Here is an 18,832-nt window from a genome sequence, read left to right as displayed (position 1 = left end):
ATATATATATATATGTGCGCGCGCGCTCTCTCTTTTTAATAACTAAAAATAAAAATATTTGTCCCCTTAATCTATGGCCATGTCGTCCTGCATCAGATCACATCATTTTAGAATCTGCACAAAAATAATGTAGAATATATTTTGGTGTTAGGATAGTATAAAGTGTTTTGTTACGTAGATAATGACTTTTGTAAACAATGTGAATAATAAGCTTTAGAATTGATTTAATAAAGCAAAAAAATATTCTACTCCTAAATTATTACCTAAATCTTAACATTAAGATAATAAATTAATAATTTATATAAAATTCGGTCAAACCGTAATTAATTAAATAATAAATTAAATAGAAGCGAATATGGTTAGAAAATTTAACAATCGAAATTTGATAATTTAAATATGATATTTGGACTCAGTGAATTTTTTTGAGTCGGAAAACATAGTTTTCTGAATAAAAAAGCGTACTGGAAATTTGATCGACAGTACCGGCTGCGATCTGTCCGATACTGTGGCTGAGAAAATTAATTAGAAGAGAATAATTTTAAGAAATAAGAATTTATAATTTGGGAAGATAGAAATATTTAAAATACGATTTAAAACTCTAATCTTAAAAGTTTTGGGCCAACGGATTAAACCAAGTGAACCGGACTAAAGTGGACCCAAGACCTAATATATATAGACCTTAGTTATGAGCATTTCAGCTCATTAACCCTAAAGAAAGAGAAAGAGGCGCAGCTATGGAGAAGAGAGGAATAAGAGAGAAAATCCTAACTCCATCAAACTTCAAATCACCATAACTTTCTCTCCGGAACTCCGATTGACGAGCTGTTTGCGGCTATGCGTTCCTCTTCTCATCCTCTTCGATTCTTTCTAATTATTGTGGTGAGTATTCCATTCATCTCTGCTCAGTTTTCGAAATTCTCTACTGTTACGCGTTTTTGGATAGTTAGTATTAAAATCTTGTGATTTTGGTTGTTTAGAAATACTCTAACATAGATTCTAAGTGGGTTCTATCTCTATTTCATATGGACTAAGGTGAGAAGTGCTCAAACCCTTGTGATTTATCATTTTCATGAACCCTAGGTTGATTGTAAGTGTGAAATTGATTATGTTAGAGTATTGGTTGATTTTGGTGCATAATTGGGTGGTTGGTGTTGCTTGTGGAGCTTTGGTGAGGCTTGGAGTTAAGGGTTGGTGGAGACTTCCAAGAAGAAGCTCAATTATTTTGGCTACAAGAGGTACGGTTTAAGTTTCATTTAAGTACCGTGTGGTGTGATGAGAATTCCTAAGCTAGATGCCCCTAAGATTAAGTTTGGATTGTGTAAATAGTTGGTACTAATATACATCATTTGCATATGTTTGAATTGTTTGGGTTTGCCTATTTGTTTGGATTGCTATATCATATATGCTATGTTACCTGACTATATGCTATCTGTTCTACTTGTACCTTATTTGTGTATTACTTGTCTATATTGATTGTGTTTGTACAATTGAGAGGTCCCTCATGCTGGTGTCAATTGACGCTGAGGGCTATTCTTATTGAAATAGAATAATGATATGATTAATTTAAAATGATGATTATTGAATGAGATAATTTGAGTTCCCTGGATAGACGTAGTGAAGTGATTTCACTACTCCAGGTTGATATTGAGATAATTTGAGTTTCTTGGGTAGACGCAGTGAAGTGACTTCACTTGCTCTAGGTGAGAATATGAAGTATTGATATAGAATTATTGAGACAAAGTAACTGGTGATGGTTTGGCTTATGATTCTGATTCTGATTTGTCGGAGAGTTAGAAAGTTGGGAAGCATAAGAAATATGAATTAAATTTAGCATTTCCTTATGACAGATGCCTATTAATGGATTAGCAAGAACATAGGATGAATATTTGGTGAAATAAAATTTAGGATGCTTTGTAAGTTTTTATTACAATGCATTGTATATATTTGGCATTTTTACCGTACTGGGAACTGATGAGCGGATAATTTATACCCTTTTTGGCATTGTTTTTACATAGTTTTTAGTATGTTTTAGTTACTTTTTATTATATTTTTATTAGTTTTTATGCAAAAATTATATTTCTAGACTTTACTATGAGTTTTTGTGTTTTTTTTGTAATTTCAGGTATTTTCTGGCTGAAATTGAGGGTCCTGAGCAAAAATCTGACTCAGAGGCTGAGAAAGGACTGCAAATGCTGTTGGATTCTGACCCTCCTGCACTCAAAGTGGACTTTCTGGAGCTACAGAAGCCCAATTGGCGCGCTCTCAATTGCGTTCGAAAGTAAACATCTTGGGCTTTCCAGCAATATATAATAGTCCATACTTTTCCCGAGATTTGATGGCCGAAACTGGCGTTCAAACACCCACCAGAGACCCTTTTCTGGCGTAAAATGCCAGAACTGGAGTTAAACGCCCAAACTGGCACCCAAGCTGGCGTTTAACTCCAAGAATGGCCTATGCATGTGAAAGCTTCAAAGTTCAGCCTAAACACTCACCAAGTGGGCCCCGGAAGTGAATTTCTGCACTATCTGCACTTAGTTACTTATTTTCTGTAATCCCTAGTAACTAATTTAGTATAAATAGCAGTTTTTACTATTGTATTCGCATGCTTTATCATCTTTGATATACTTTTGGAACAGACTTTTATGTTACGTTTTGGAGGCTGGCCATTCGGCCATGCCTAGACCTCTTTCTCTTATGTATTTTCTACGGTGGAGTTTCTACACCTCATAGATTAAGGTGTGGAGCTCTGCTATTCTTCATGAATTAATGCAAGTACTATTGTTTCTCTTTCAATTCACGCCTACTTCTTCTCCAAGATATACTCTCGTACTTAATTCAGTTAAGTCAGAATGAAGGGGTGACCCGTGACAATCATCCACTATCTTCGTTACTCGCTTAGCCAAGATCTGCGTGCCTGACAACCACAAGCGGTCTACATGATATTCAACGTAGTCATTGAACGACAGCCGGAGTATATTCTCTTGGGTCTCTGATCTACGGACCGAGTCTGGAAGATTAGAACCTTCGTGGTATAGGCTAGAACCAATTAGCAGCATTCTTGAGATCCGAAAAGTCTAAACCTTGTCTGTGGTATTCCGAGTAGGACATAGGAAGGGATGTCTGTGACGAGCTTCAAACTCGCGAATGTTGGGCGCAGTGACAGTGTGCAAAAGGATAGAGAGATCCTATTCCGACGCTAGTGAGAACCGACAGATGATTAGCCATGCGGTAGCTGTACCTGGTATTTTTCATTCGAGACGAGAAATTCGACAGTTGATTAGCTGTGCAGAAATAGTACCTGGTATTTTTCATCCGAGAGGATCATACAGCTTGCCATGAAAGGGAGCACGCATGATTGGAAGAAGACAATAGGAAAGCAGAGGTTCAGAAGCAACAAGGCATCTCCAAACGCTTATCTGAAATTCCCACCAATGAATTACATAAGTATCTTATTTTATGTTTTATTTATCTTTTAATTATCAAAACCTCATAACCATTTGAATCCGCCTGACTAAGATTTACAAGATGACCATAGCTTGCTTCAAGCCGACAATCTCCGTAGGATCGACCCTTACTCACGTAAGGTATTACTTGGACGACCCAGTGCACTTGCTGGTTAGTTGTATCGGAGTTGTGAAAAATGTGATCACAATTCTGTGCACCAAGTTTTTGGCACCGTTGCAGGGGAATGTTCGAGTTTGGACAACTGACGGTTCATCTTGTTGCTTAGATTGGGTAATTTTATTTTATGTTTAAGCTTTTTATTTTTATTTTCGAAAAAAAAATATTTTGTTCTTCATAAAAAATTTTTAAGAATGAATTCTAGAGCTTCTTGAGATATGTTGAAGCCTGGCTGGCTGTTAAGCCATGTCTAATCTTTTGGACCGAGGTTTCCACTTTCCATTGTAGAAAGGACATGTCTGTATTTGTTATGCCATGTCTAATTCTTTTGGACCGAAGCTTTAGACTAACATTGCACGAATCCTGGAATTCTTATTAAAATTTTTGAATTTCTTTAATTTCTAATTCCAAAATTTTTTTGAAAAATATACAAATTTTTTTTTAATAAAACCATAAAAACAAAAAAAAATTTTGTGTTTCTTGTTTGAGTCTAATGTCAAATTTTAAGTTTGGTGTCAATTGCATTTTTTAATTTTCTTAAAATTTTCGAAAATTCATGCATCATGTTCTTCTTTGATCTTCAAGTTGTTCTTGATGATTTCCCTTGTTTGATTTTTAATTTTTCTTGTTTTGTATCTTTTCTTGTTTTTCATATGCATTTTCGAATTCATAGTGTCTAAACATTAAAAATTTCTAAGTTTGGTGTCTTGCATGCGTTTCTTTTCTTAAAAATTTTCAAAAATATGTTCTTGATGTTCATCATGATCTTCAAAGTGGTCTTGGTGTTCATCTTGACATTCAAAGTGTTCTTGCATGCATTATTTATTTTAATCTTAAATTTTTATGTCTTGTGTCATTTTGTTATTTTCTCTCTCCTCATTAAAATTCAAAAATAAAAAATAATATCTTTCCCTTATTTTACTCATAAATTTCGAAATTTTGGGTTGACTTAGTCAAAAATTTTCAAAATTTAGTTGTTTCTTGTTAGTCAAGTCAAAATTTCAATTTAAAAACTTTATCTTTTCAAATCTTTTTCAAAAATCAAATCTTTTTCATTTTTCTTTCATGATTTTCGAAATTTTTTTTAATTAATTTTTAAAATCTTTCTCTTAATTTTATTTCATAATTTTCGAAATTATTGCTAACATTTAATGTTTTTATTCAAAAATTTCAAGTTTGTTACTTTTCTGTTAAGAAAGGTTCAATCTTTAAATTCTAGAATCATATCTTTTAGTTTCTTGTTAGTCAAGTCATCAACTTTAATTTTAAAAATAAAATCTTTTTAATTTCTTTTTCAAATCTTTTTCAAAATAAATTTCAAATCATATCTTTTTCAAAATTTTAATTTCAAAATCTTTTTCTAACTTTTTATCTTTTCAAAATTTATTTTCAAATCTTTTTCAATTAACTACTTGCCTTTTTGTTTGATTTTAAAAGTTTACTAATTCTTATCTTTTTCAAAACCACCTAACTACTTTCTCTCTCTCTCTAATTTTCGAAAACCACTAACCACTTTTTCAAAATTCTTTTTAATTAACTAATTGTTTTAAATTCTAATTTTATTTTATTTCTTTTAATATTTTCGAAACTAAGTTAATTAATTAAATAAAAACAAAAATATTTTTCTTTTATTTTAAAATTAATATTCGAATACTCTCTCCCTCTCATCTCTTTCTATTTATTTTATTTATTTACTAACACTTCTCTTCTACTCATAATTCGAACCCTCTCTCTCTCTCTCTCTGTGTTCGAATTTCTTCTTCTTCATTCTCATTCTATTCTTCTTTTCCTTTGACACATAAAGGAATCTCTATACTGTGACATAGAGGATTCCTCTTCTTTTCTATTCTCTTCTTTTTCATATGAGCAGGAACAAGGATAAGAACATTCTTGTTGAAGTTGATCCTGAACCTAAAAGGACTCTGAAGAGGAAGCTAAGAGAAGCTAAAGCACAACACTCTGGAGAGGACCTTACAGAAATTTTCGAAAAATAAGTTTACATGGCAACCGAAATAGTGGAGATGCTAGGAAGGTGCTTGGTGACTTTACTTCACCAACTTCTGACTTCTATGGAAGAAGCATCTCAATTCCTGCAATTGGAGCAAACAACTTTGAGTTTAAGCCTCAATTAGTTTCTCTAATGCAGCAGAATTGCAAGTTTTATGGACTTCCATTGGAAGATCCTCATCAATTCTTAGCTGAATTCTTGTAAATCTGTGACACTGTTAAGACCAATGGGGTTAATCCCGAGGTCTACAGACTTATGATTTTTCCTTTTGCTGTAAGAGATAGAGCTAGGATATGGTTGGACTCACAACCTAAAGAAAGCTTGAACTCTTGGGAAAAGTTGGTCAATACTTTCTTGGCCAAATTCTTTCCACCTCAAAAGTTGAGCAAGCTTAGAGTGGAAGTCCAAACCTTCAGACAGAAGGAAGGTGAATCCCTCTATGAAGCTTGGAAAAGATACAAGCAATTGATCAGAAGGTGTCCTTCTGACATGCTTTCAGAATGGAGTATCTTATATATATTCTATGATGGTCTGTCTGAATTGTCCAAGATGTCATTGGACCACTCTGCTGGTGGATCTCTTCATCTGAAGAAAACGCCTGCAGAAGCCCAGGAACTCATTGAGATGGTTGTAAATAACCAGTTCATGTATACTTCTGAAAGAAATCCTGTGAATAATGGGATGATTGACGTTAGGATTTTTGCCAGTAAAGAATGTCATAAAAGCAGTCGTGTTGTAGATATAGTCTCTAAACCGACAAAAATCCCTTCCTACAAACGTTTTGGTTGTCACAAGTAACAAACCCCTTTTTAAAATTGATAACCGAGTATTTAAACCTCGGGTCATCTTCTCAAGGAATTACAGGGAGGTGTTCTTATTATTGATTATGAAAAAGTGTGTTTTTGGGGAATGTTGAGTTTGGGCAATGGGCACAGATATATTTAAATGACAAGTAAAATAAATAAATAACTGGAAACTAAACTCTTGGAAAGGTAAGAGAAATTGAAAGTCCTATCCTGGTTATCCTTATCAATTGTGATGAGAATTGGATTTTTCTCCCACTTTGTTATCCTCTAACTATGCAGGTAAGTTAAGTATATGAATTAATTCTGATTCCTCAGGTCCTAGTCTTTCCTTGGGAAAGGCTAGAGTTATTGGAACTTGAATTAATTCTTGAAGAATTCCAATTTTCAATCAACAATGAGTTTGATAACTCAAGTGTCTTCAATGACTCAACCAAAGCCAAAAGGGAAAAATGTCTACTTGAATGAAAATAATTTGGATACACAAAGAGCAGTAATAAATTAAAGAGAGCAATCATAAGTCTGAAAATACCTCAAATTATATCAAATAAAGAAATCAATTCTAACATAGAGTTCATAAATTAAATTGAGAAAGTAAATAAAAATAAAGAACCTGGGATTGAGAGTCACTCCTAAAACTAAGAGAAATCCTAAATCCTAATCCTAAGAGAGAGGAGAGAACCTCTCTCTCTAAAAGCTACATCTACCCCTAAAATTGTAAATATGAAAGCCTGATCACGAATGGATGTATTTCCCCACTTTATAGCCTCTAATCTGTGTTTTCTGGGACGCAAACTGGGTCAAAAACAGTCCAGAATTCGCTGGTTTCGAATTTTGCCACGCTGGATTTCTGTCACTGTGACGTGACCGCATGGATCACGCGGTCGCGTCGCCTAGTGTCAGGGGAACTATAACATATTATATATCAAATCGAAGCCCCGAACGTTAGCTTTCCAACGCAACTGGAACCGCGTTGTTTGGACCTCTGTAGCTAAAGTTATAGCCGTTTGAGTGCAGAGAGGTCAGGCTGGACAGCTTAGCAATTTCTCCAACTTCTTGCATTCCTTCCACTTTTGCATGCTTTCTTCCCATCCTCCAAGCCATTCCTGCCTTATAATATCTGTAAACACTTAACACACATATCAAGGCATCTAATGGTAATAAGAGAGGATTAATAATAAGCAATTATAAGATCAAAGAAGCATGTTTTCAATCAAAACACATAATTAGGAAGGAAATATAAAACCATGCAAATAGTATGAATAAGTGGGTAAAGAGTTGGTAAAAACCACTCAATTGAGCACAAGATAAACCATAAAATAGTGGTTTATTAATGACTCAGAAGAAAGGAGTTCTTGATATTGACACTCTGAATGCTATATTGGCTCAGAATAAAATATTGACTCAGCAAGTCAATATGTTTTCTCAGAATCTGACTAGAACACAAGCTGCATTCGGCAGTACTAAAGAGGCCGCCTTTGAAGGAGAAACTTATGACCCTGAGAATCTTGCAATGGAAGAGGTGAATTACATGGGAGAATCCTATGGAAACACCTACCATCCTTCATGGAGGAATTATCCAAATTTCTCATGGAATGATCAACAGAAGCCTCAACAAGGCTTCCATAATAATAATGGTGAGAAAACTCGGTTTGGCAATAGCAAACTTTTTCCATCATCTTCTGAGCAACAGACAGAGAATTCTAAGCAGAACCTCTCCAACTTAGCAACCATAGTTTCTGATCTATCTAAGACCACTCTCAGTTTCATAACTGAAACAAGGTCCTCCATCAGAAATTTGGAGGCACAAGTGGGTCAGTTGAGTAAAAGAGTGACTGAAACTCCTCCTAGTACTCTCCGAAGTAATACAGAAGAGAATCCAAAAAGAGAGTGCAAGGCCATAACCATATCCAAAGTGGCCGAACCTATAGAGGAGGAAGAGGCAGTGATTTCCAGTGAGGAGGACCTCAATGGACGTCCACTGACCAATAAGGAGTTCCCTATTGAGGAACCAAAGGAATCTGAGGCTCATATAGAGACCATAGAAATTCCATGGAACTTATTGTTGTAATTCACCAGCTCTGATAAGTATTCTTCCTCTGAAGAAGATGAAGATATTGTTGAAGAACAAGTAGCTCAGCATCTAGGAGTAATCATGAAGCTGAATGCCATGTTATTTGGTAATGAGACTTGGGAGGATGAACCTCCATTGCTCATCAATGAGCTGAATGCTTTGGTTCAACTGAAATTACCTCAGAAGAAATCGAATCCTGAAAAATTCTTAATACCCTGTACCATAGGCACCATGACCTTTGAGAAGGCTCTGTGTGACCTGGGGTCAGGTATAAACCTTATGCCACTCTCTGTAATGGAGAAACGAAGGATTTTTGATGTACAAGCTGCAAGAATCTCATTAGAGATGGCAGACAAGTCAATGAAACAGGCTTATGGACTTGTAGAGGATGTCTTAGTAAAGGTTGAAGGCCTGTACATCCCTGCTGATTTCATAATCCTAGACACTGGGAAGGATGAGGATGAATCCATCATCCTTGGAAGACCCTTCCTAGCCACAGCAAGGGCTGTGATTGATGTGGACAGAGGAGAGTTAGTCCTTCAATTGAATAAGGACCACCTTATGTTTAAGGCTCAAGGATCTTCTTCTGTAACCATGGAAAGGAAGCATGAAAAGCTTCTCTCAATACAGAGTCAAACAGAGCCCCCACACTCAACTTCTAAGTTTGGTGTTGGGAGGCCACCATTAAGCTCTGAGTCTCTGTGAAGCTCTCTAAGAGCTCACTGTCAAGCTATTGACATTAAAGAAACGCTTATTGGGAGGCAACCTAATGTTATTTAATTATATTTATTTTTATAGACATTTGTTTTCCATTGTTATTTTATGTTTTCTTTAGGTAGATGTTCAGCCTGGTGTTTAATGCTAGAAAAGGTAGCAGAGATGGCGTTAAACGCCAAAAATGGCACACAGAGGGCGTTTAAATGCTAGAAAGGTGCAGGGACCAGAATTCCTTGACACCTCAGGATCTGTGAACCCCACAGGATTTCCACCTACCCTAACTCTCTTCTTCTCTCCTCTTCACACCTTTCCATAACACTCTTCCCCAAATATCCTTGACCAATCACATCAATACCCATTCTCCAAACACCACTCACCTATCAAATCCTACCCTCTTCACCACTCACATCTATCCACTACTCCCCAAAAACCCATCATAAAATCCCACCTACCTCACCATTAAAATTCAAAATATTTCCCTCCCAAACCCAACCCCTTCATACACGACTTCCCTCTCTCTCTTACCCTATAAATACCCCTCCTTACCACCTTCAATTTCACATTTCATAAACACTTAAACCCCCCTTGGCCGAATCCAACACACCCATCTATCCCCTCCATTTCTTCTTCTTCTCCTCCTTTCTCTCTTTTTTTTTGCTCGAGTAGGAGCAAACCTTTTAAGTTTGGTATGGGAAAAAGCTCTACTTTTTATTTTTCCATAACCATTAATGGCACCTAAGGCCGGAGAAACCTCTAGAAAGAGGAAAGGGAAGGCAATTGCTTCTACCTCCGAGTCATGGAAGATGGAGAGATTCATCTCAAAGGTCCATCAAGACCACTTCTATGAAGTTGTGGCCAAGAAAAGGGTGATTCCTGAAGTCCCCTTCATGCTCAAAAAGAGTGAATATCCGGAGATCCGACGTGAAGTTCGAAGAAGAGGTTGGGAAGCTCTCACCAACCCCATCCAACAAGTCAGAATCTTAATGGTTCAAGAGTTCTATGCTAATGCATGGATCACTAAGAACCATGATCAAAGTATGAACTCGAACCCAAGGAATTGGCTCACAATAGTTCGGGGAAAATACTTGGATTTCAGTCCGGAAAATGTGAGGTTGGCATTTAACTTGCCAGTGATGCAAGGAGATCCTCATCCTTTTACTAGAAAGGTCAACTTTGATCAAAGGTTGGATCAAGTCCTCATGGACATCTGTGTGGAAGGAGCTCAATGGAAGAGAGACTTCAAAGGCAAGCTGGTTCAACTGAGAAGGCTTGACCTCAAGCCTGTGGCTAGAGGATGGTTAGAGTTCATCCAATGCTCTATCATCCGTACTAGCAACCGATCTGAAGTTACAATAGACTGGGCTATCATGATCCATAGTATCATGATTGGAGAGCAAGTAGAAGTTCATGAGATCATACCTCTAGAACTATATAAGGTGGCAGACAAACCCTCCACTTTGGCAAGGTTAGCCTTCCTCATCTCATCTGTAACCTATGCAATTCAGTAGGAATTGTCATAGAGGAAGATATCCTCATTGAAGAGGACAAACCCATCATTAAAAAGAGGATGGATCAAACAAGAGAGCCCACTCATGGACCTCAACAAGAGCATGAGAAAATTCCTCATCAAGAAATCCCTGAGATACCTCAAGGGATATACTTTCTTCCACAAAACTATTGGGAGTAACTAAACACCTCTTTAGGAGATTTGAGTTCCAACATGGAGCAATTAAGAGTGGAGCACCAAGAGCACTCCATCATCCTCCATGAAATCAGAGAGGACCAAAAGAGCCATGAGGGAAGAGCAACAAAGGCAAGGAAGAGACATTGAGGAGCTCAAGCACTCCATAAGATCTTCAAGTGGAAGAACTAGCTGCCGCCACTAAGGTGGACCCGTTCTTTAATTTCCTTGTTCTTATCTTTCTGTTTTTCAGTTTCTATGCTTTATGTTTTGTCTATGTTTTTGTCTTTATTACATGATCATTAGTGTTTAGTGTCTATGCCTCAAAGCTATGAATGTCCTATGAATCCTTCACCTTTCTTAAATAAAAAATATTTTCTGAAAAAGAAAAAGAAGTACATGAATTTCAAATTCTATCTTGAAAATAGTTTAATTATTTTGATGTGGTGGCAATACTTTTTGTTTTCTGAATGAATGCCTGAACAGTACATATTTTTTACAGTAAAGTTTATGAATGTTAAAATTGTTGGCTCTTGAAAGAATAATGAAAAAAGAGAAATGTTATTGATAATCTGAAAAATCATAAAATTGATTCTTGAAGCAAGAAAAAGCAGTGAAAAGCAAAAGCTTGCGAGAAAAAGGCAAAAAAATGGCAAAAAATAAAAAAAAAGCAAGCAGAAAAAGCCAATAATCCTTTAAACTAAAAGGCAAGGGTAAAAAGGATACAAAGCTTTGAGCATTAATGGATAGGAGGGCCCAAAGGAATAAAATCCTGGCCTAAGCGGCTAAATCGAGCTGTCCTTAACCATGTTCTTGTGGCGTGAAGGTGTCAAGTGAAAAGCTTGAGACTGACCGGTTAAAGTCGTGGTCCAAAGCAAAAAAGAGTGTGCTTAAGAGCTCTGGGCACCTCTAACTGGGGGCTCTAGCAAAGCTGAGTCATAATCTGAAAAGGTTCACCCAGTTATGTGTCTATGGCATTTATGTATCCGGTGGTAATACTGGAAAATAAAATGCTTAGGGTCACGGCCAAGACTCATAAAATAGTTGTGTTCAAAAATCAACATACTGAACTAGGAGAATCAATAACACTATCTAAATTCTGAGTTCCTATGGATGCCAATCATTCAGAACTTCAAAGGATAAAGTGAGATGCCAAAACTATTCAAGAGACAAAAAGTTACAAGTCCCGATCATCTGATTGGGGCTATGTTTCATTGATATTTTGGAATTTATAGTATATTCTCTTCTTTTTATCCTATTTGATTTTTAGTTGCTTGGGGACAAACAACAATTTAAGTTTGGTGTTGTGATGAGCGGATAATTTATACGCTTTTTGGCATTGTTTTTAGTATGTTTTTAGTAGAATCTAGTTACTTTTAGGGATGTTTTTATTAGTTTTTATGTTAAATTCACATTTCTGGACTTTACTATGAATTTGTATATTTTTCTGTGATTTCAGGTATTTTCTGGCTGAAATTGAGGGACTTGAGCAAAAATCAAATTCAGAGGTTGAAGAAGGACTGCTGATGCTGTTGGATTCTGACCTTCCTGCACTCAAAGTGGATTTTCTGGAGCTACAGAACTCCAAAAGGCGCGCTCTCAACAGCGTTGGAAAGTAGACATCCAGGGCTTTCCAGAAATATATAATAGTCTATACTTTGCCTGAGTTTAGACGACGCAAAAGGGCGTTGAACGCCAGTTCTATGCTGCAGTCTGGAGTTAAACGCCAGAAACACGTCACAAACCAGAGTTGAATGCCAAAAACACGTTACAACTTGGCGTTCAACTCCAAAAGAAGCCTCTACACGTATAAACTTTAAGCTCAGCCCAAGTACACACCAAGTGGGCCCCAGAAGTGGATTTATGCATCAATTACTTACTTCTGTAAACCCTAGTAACTAGTTTAGTATAAATAGGACTTTTTACTATTGTATTAGACATCTTGGGACGTCTAGTTCTTAGATCATGGGGGCTGGCCATTCGGCCATGCCTGAACCTTTCACTTATGTATTTTTCAACGGTAGAGTTTTTGCATTCCATAGATTAAGGTGTGGAGCTCTGCTGTTCCTCATGATTTAATGCAAAGTACTACTGTTTTATATTCAATCCAACTTATTCCGCTTCTAAGATATCCATTCGCACCCAAGAACATGATGGATGTGATGATTATGTGACGCTCATCATCATTCTCACTTATGAACGCGTGCCTGACAAACACTTCCGTTCTACATGTAAACAAGCTAGAATGAGTATCTCTTAGATATCTAATACAGAGGACCGAGTCCGAGATATTAGAATCTTCGTGGTATAAGTTAGAACCCATGGATGGCCATTCCTGAGATCCAAAAAGTCTAAACTTTGTCTGTGGTATTCCGAGTAGGATCTTCTTTGATCTGGATGAACCTCCACCTCTTCTCCAATCATGATGCTATGGATCATGATGGCCCGGTCTATAGTAACTTCAGACCGGTTGCTAGTGGGAATGATTGAGCGTTGAATGAACTCCAACCATCCTCTAGCTACAGGCTTAAGGTCCAGTCTTCTCAGTTGAACCGGTTTGCCTTTTGAGTCAATCTTCCATTGAGCTCCTTTCACACATATGTTCATGAGGACTTGATCCAACCTTTGATCAAAGTTGACTCTCCTTGTGTAGGGGCGTGCGTTCTCTTCCATCATTGGCAACTTGAACGCCAACCTCACAATTTCTGGACTAAAATCTAAGTATTTCCCCCGAATCATGGTGAGATAATTCTTTGGGTTCAGGTTTTTACTTTGATCATGGTTCCTAGTGATCCATGCATTAGCATAGAACTCTTGAACCATTAGAATTCCGACTTGTTAGATGGGGTTTGTTAGAACTTCTCAACCTCTTCTTTGGATCTCATGTCGGATCTCCGGATACTCATTTTTCTTGAGTTTGAAAGGGACCTCGGGGATCACCTTCTTCTTGGCCACAACATCATAGAAGTGGTCTTGATGGGCTTTGGAGATGAATCTTTCCATCTCCCATGACTCGGAGGTGGAAGCTTTTGTCTTCCCTTTCCCTTTTCTAGAGGATTCTCCGGTCTTAGGTGCCATCAATGGTAATGGAAAAATAAAAAGCTTATCCTTTTACCACACCAAACTTAGAATATTGCTCGCCCTCGAGCAAGAGAAGAAAGAAAAGAAGAAGAAGAAGAAGATATGGAAGAGAGGGAGAGAGGGTTGTGTTTTGGCCAAGAAGGGGATGAGAGGGTTGTGTTGTGTGAGAATGAAGAAGAATGGAGAGGTTTATATAGTGGAGGGAGAGGGGTTAAGGTTCGGCCATATGGGGTGGGTTTGGGTTGGAAAGTGATTTTGAATTTTGAAGGTAGGTGGGGTTTATGAGGTAGGTTTATGGGGAAGAGTGGATGGATGTGAGTGGTGAATAGGTAATAGGGAAGAGAGAGATTGAGGTCATTGGTGAAGGATTTTGGGGAAAGGTGTTTATTGGGAAGAGAGGATGAATGAGAAGAGGGGAGAGGATGAGTGGAGGTAGTGGGGATCCTGTGGGGTCCACAGATACTGAGATGATCCTGTGGGATCCACAGATCCTGAGGTGTCAAGGATTTACATCCCTGCACCATTAAGGCATGTAAAATGCCTTTGCATGCAATTCTGGCGTTTAAACGCCGAATTGATGCTTGTTCTGGGCATTCAACGCCCAGATGCAGCATGTTTCTGGCGTTGAACGCCAGTTCTATGCTTGTTTTTGGCGTTCAGCGCCAGCTTTCCTCAGTGTGCATTCCTGGCGTCTGAACACCAGGATGCTGCTTGTTTTTGGCGTTCAACTCCAGATCCATGCTCTGTTCTGGTGTTGAACGCTAGCCAGATGCTCCTTACTGGCGTTTAAACGCCAGTAAGCCCTTCCTCCAGGGTGTGATTTTTCTTCTGCTGTTTTTGATTCTGTTTTTAATTTTTCTATTTATTTTGTGACTCCACATGATCATGAACCTAATAAAACATGAAAGAACAATAGGAATGAAAATAAAATAAAAATTGGGTTGCCTCCTAACAAGTGCTTCTTTAATGTCAATAGCTTGACAGTGAGATCTCATGGAGCCTCACAGATGTTCAGAGCATTGTTGAGACTTCTCAACACCAAACTTAGAGTTTGGATATGGGATTTCAACACCAAACTTAGAGTTTGGTTGTGGCCTCCCAACACCAAACTTAGAGTTTGACTGTGGGGGCTCTGGTTGACTCTGCAGTGAGAGAAGCTTTTCATGCTTCTTCTCCATGGTTACAGAGATAGATCCTTGAGTTTTAAACATAAGATTGTCCTCATTTAGTTGAAGGATCAATTCTCCTCTGTCCACATCAATCACAGTTCTTGCTGTGGCTAGGAAGGGTCTTCCAAGGATGATGGCTTCATCCTCTTCCTTCCCAGTGTCTAGGATTATGAAATCAGCAGGGATGTAAAGGCCTTCAACCTTTACTGACACGTCCTCTACCTGACCATAAGCCTCTTTTCTTGAATTGTCTGCCATCTCTAATGAGATTCTAGCAGCTTGCACCTCAAAGATTCCCAGTTTCTCCATTACAGAGAGTGGCATGAGGTTTATTCCTGATCCAAGGTCACATAGAGCCTTCTCAAAGGTCATGGTGCCTATGGTACAAGGTATTAGGAACTTTCCAGGATCCTGTTTCTTCTGAGGCAATCTCAGTTGATCCAATACATTTAGTTCATTGGTGAACAGGGGAGGTTCATCTCCCCAAGTCTCATTACCAAATAGTTTGGCATTCATCTTCATGATTGCACCAAGGTACTTGGCAACTTGATCTTCAGTAACATCCTCATTCTCTTCAGAAGAAGAATACTCATCAGAGCTCATGAAGGGCATAAGGAGGTTCAATGGAATCTCTATGGTCTCTAAATGAGCCTCAGATTCCTTTGGTTCCTCAAAGGGAAACTCCTTGTTGATCACTGGACATCCCAGGAGGTCTTCCTCCTTGGGATTCACATCCTCCCCTTCCTCCTTGGATTCGGCCATGATGGTCATTTCAATGGCCTTGCACTCTCCTTTTGGATTTTCTTCTGTATTGCTTGGGAGAGTACTAGGAGGGGTTTCAGTGATTCTTTTACTCAGCTGGCCCACTTGTGCTTCCAGATTTCTAATGGAAGACCTTGTTTCATTCATGAAACTTAGAGTGGCCTTAGATAGATCAGAGACTAAATTTGCTAAGCTAGATAGATTCTGCTAAGAATTCTCTGTCTTTTGCTGAGTGGATGATGGAAAAGGCTTGCTATTGCTAAACCTATTTCTTTCACCATTATTAAAGCCTTGTTGAGGCTTTTGTTGATCCTTCCATGAAAGATTTGGGTGATTTCTCCATGAGGGATTATAGGTATTTCCATATGGTTCACTCATGTAATTCACCTCTGCTATTGCAGGATTCTCAGGATCATAAGCTTCTTCTTCAGAAGATGCCTCTTGAGTACTGTTGGATGCAGCTTGCATTCCATTCAGACTCTGGGAAATCATATTGACTTGCTGAGTTAATATTTTATTCTGAGCCAATATGGCATTCAGAGTATCAATTTCAAGAACTCCCTTCTTCTGAGGCGTCCCATTACTCACAGGATTCCTCTCAGAAGTGTACATAAACTGGTTATTAGCAACCATGTCAATGAGTTCTTGAGCTTCTGCAGGCGTTTTCTTTAGGTGAATGGATTCACCTGCAGAAGTATCCAATGACATCTTAGCTAATTCAGACAGACCATCATAGAATATATCCAGGATGGTCCATTCTGAAAGCATGTCAGAAGGACACTTTTTGGTCAGTTGCTTATATCTTTCCCAAGCTTCATAGAGGGATTCACCTTCTTTCTGTCTGAAGGTTTGAACATCTACTCTAAGCTTACTGAGCTTTTGAGGAGGAAAGAACTTGGCTAAGAAAGCCGTGACCAGCTTATCCCAAGAGTTCAGGCTATCTTTGGGTTGAGAGTCCAACCACACGCTAGCTCTGTCTCTTACAGCAAACGGGAAAAGCATAAGCCTGTAGACCTCGGGATCAAGCCCATTGGTCTTAACAGTATCACATATCTGCAAGAATTCAGTTAAGAACTGAAAAGGATCTTCAGATGGAAGTCCATGAAACTTGCAGTTCTGTTGCATCAGAGACACTAATTGAGGTTTAAGCTCAAAATTGTTTGCTCCAATGGCAGGGATTGAGATGCTTCTTCCATGTAAATTGGAATTAGGTGCAGTAAAGTCACCAAGAATCCTCCTTGCATTATTATTATTTTCGGCTGCCATCTCCTCTTCCTGTTCGAAAATTCCTGTAAGGTTGTCTCTGGATTATTGTATTTTAGCTTCTCTTAGTTTCCTTTTCAGAGTCCTTTCAGGTTCAGGATCTGCTTCAACAAGAATGTTCTTGTCCTTGCTCCTGCTCATATGACAAAGAAGAGAATAACAAAGAAAACATGAAATCCTCTATGTCACAGTATAGAGATTCCTTTGTGTGAGTAGAAGAAGAAAAGAATGTAATGTAAAGAAGAGAAGAGGAAGAACTCGAACACAGAGAGGGAGGTGGTGTTCGAATTTTTGGATGGGAGAGAGGTGTTAGTAGATGAATAAATAAATAGAAGGAGATGAGAGAGAGAATTTCGAAATTTAATTAAAATTAAATTTGAAAGTTAGATTTTGAAAATAAATTTTAAAAAGGAGTTGATGATTTTCGAAAATTAAAGGAAGAATAAAATTAAAATTAAAATTTAAAATAATTAATTAATTAAAAAGAAATTTTGAAAAAGGAGAGAGGGAATTTTCGAAAATGAGAGAGAGGATTAGTTAGGTAGTTTTGAAAAAGATATGATTGAAACAAAAAGATAAGATTGATTGAAAAAGTTTTGAAATTTGTTTTTGAAAAAGATATGATTGAAATTTAAAAAGATATGATTGAAACAAAAATATAAGATTTGAAAATCAATTTTAAAAAGATAAGAAGTTAGAAAAGATTTTGAAATTGAATTTGAAAAAAAGATATGATTGAAATTTTAAATTGAAGATTTGAAAAGAAAATTAAAAAGATTTGATTTTGAAAACTAAAGTTGATTACTTGACTAACAAGAAACTAAAAAGATATGATTCTAGAGTTTAAAGATTGAACCTTTCTTACTAGGCAAGTAACAACTTGAAATTTTTGAATCAATCACATTAAATTAAATGTTAGTAACTAATTCGAAAATCATGAACTAAAATTAAGAAAAAGATTTTTGAAAATTAATTTGAAAAATTTTCGAAAATTTTAGAAAGAAATTTTGAAAAAGATTTGATTTTTGAAAAAGATTTTGAAAAGATAAGATTTTTAAATTGAAAATTTGATTTGATTCATAAGAAACAATTAAATTTAAAAACTTTTTGACTAAATCAAATCATATTTTCAAAAATTTTGAGTAAAATAAGGAAAAGATATTTTTTGATTTTGAATTTTTAATGAAAAAAGAGAAAAACATGAAAAAGACTCATAACATAAAAATTATGAATCAAAACACACAATGTATGCAAGAACACTATGAATGTCAAGATGAACACCAAGAACACTTTGAAGATCAAGATGAACATCAAGACTTATTTTTGAAAATTTTTAATGAAAGAAAAATATGCAAGACACCAAACTTAGAAATTTTCAAACTTTAGAAACTAACAAATTAAAAATGCATATGAAAAACAAGAAAAGACCCAAAACAAGAAAATATGAAGATCCAACAAGAAGACTTACCAAGAACAACTTGAAGATCATGAAGAACACTATGAATGCATGAATTTTCGAAAATTTTTAGAAAAATAAAAATATGCAATTGACACCAAATTTAAAAATTGACTCAAGACTCAAACAAGAAACAACACAAAATATTTTTGATTTTATGATTTTATTAATTTTTTTTTGTATTTTGTATATTTTTA

Source organism: Arachis ipaensis, chromosome B03, assembly GCF_000816755.2.
Source record: "Arachis ipaensis cultivar K30076 chromosome B03, Araip1.1, whole genome shotgun sequence".
In the NCBI taxonomy this organism is placed as follows: Eukaryota; Viridiplantae; Streptophyta; class Magnoliopsida; order Fabales; family Fabaceae; genus Arachis; species Arachis ipaensis.
This window is presented reverse-complemented; position numbering follows the sequence as displayed.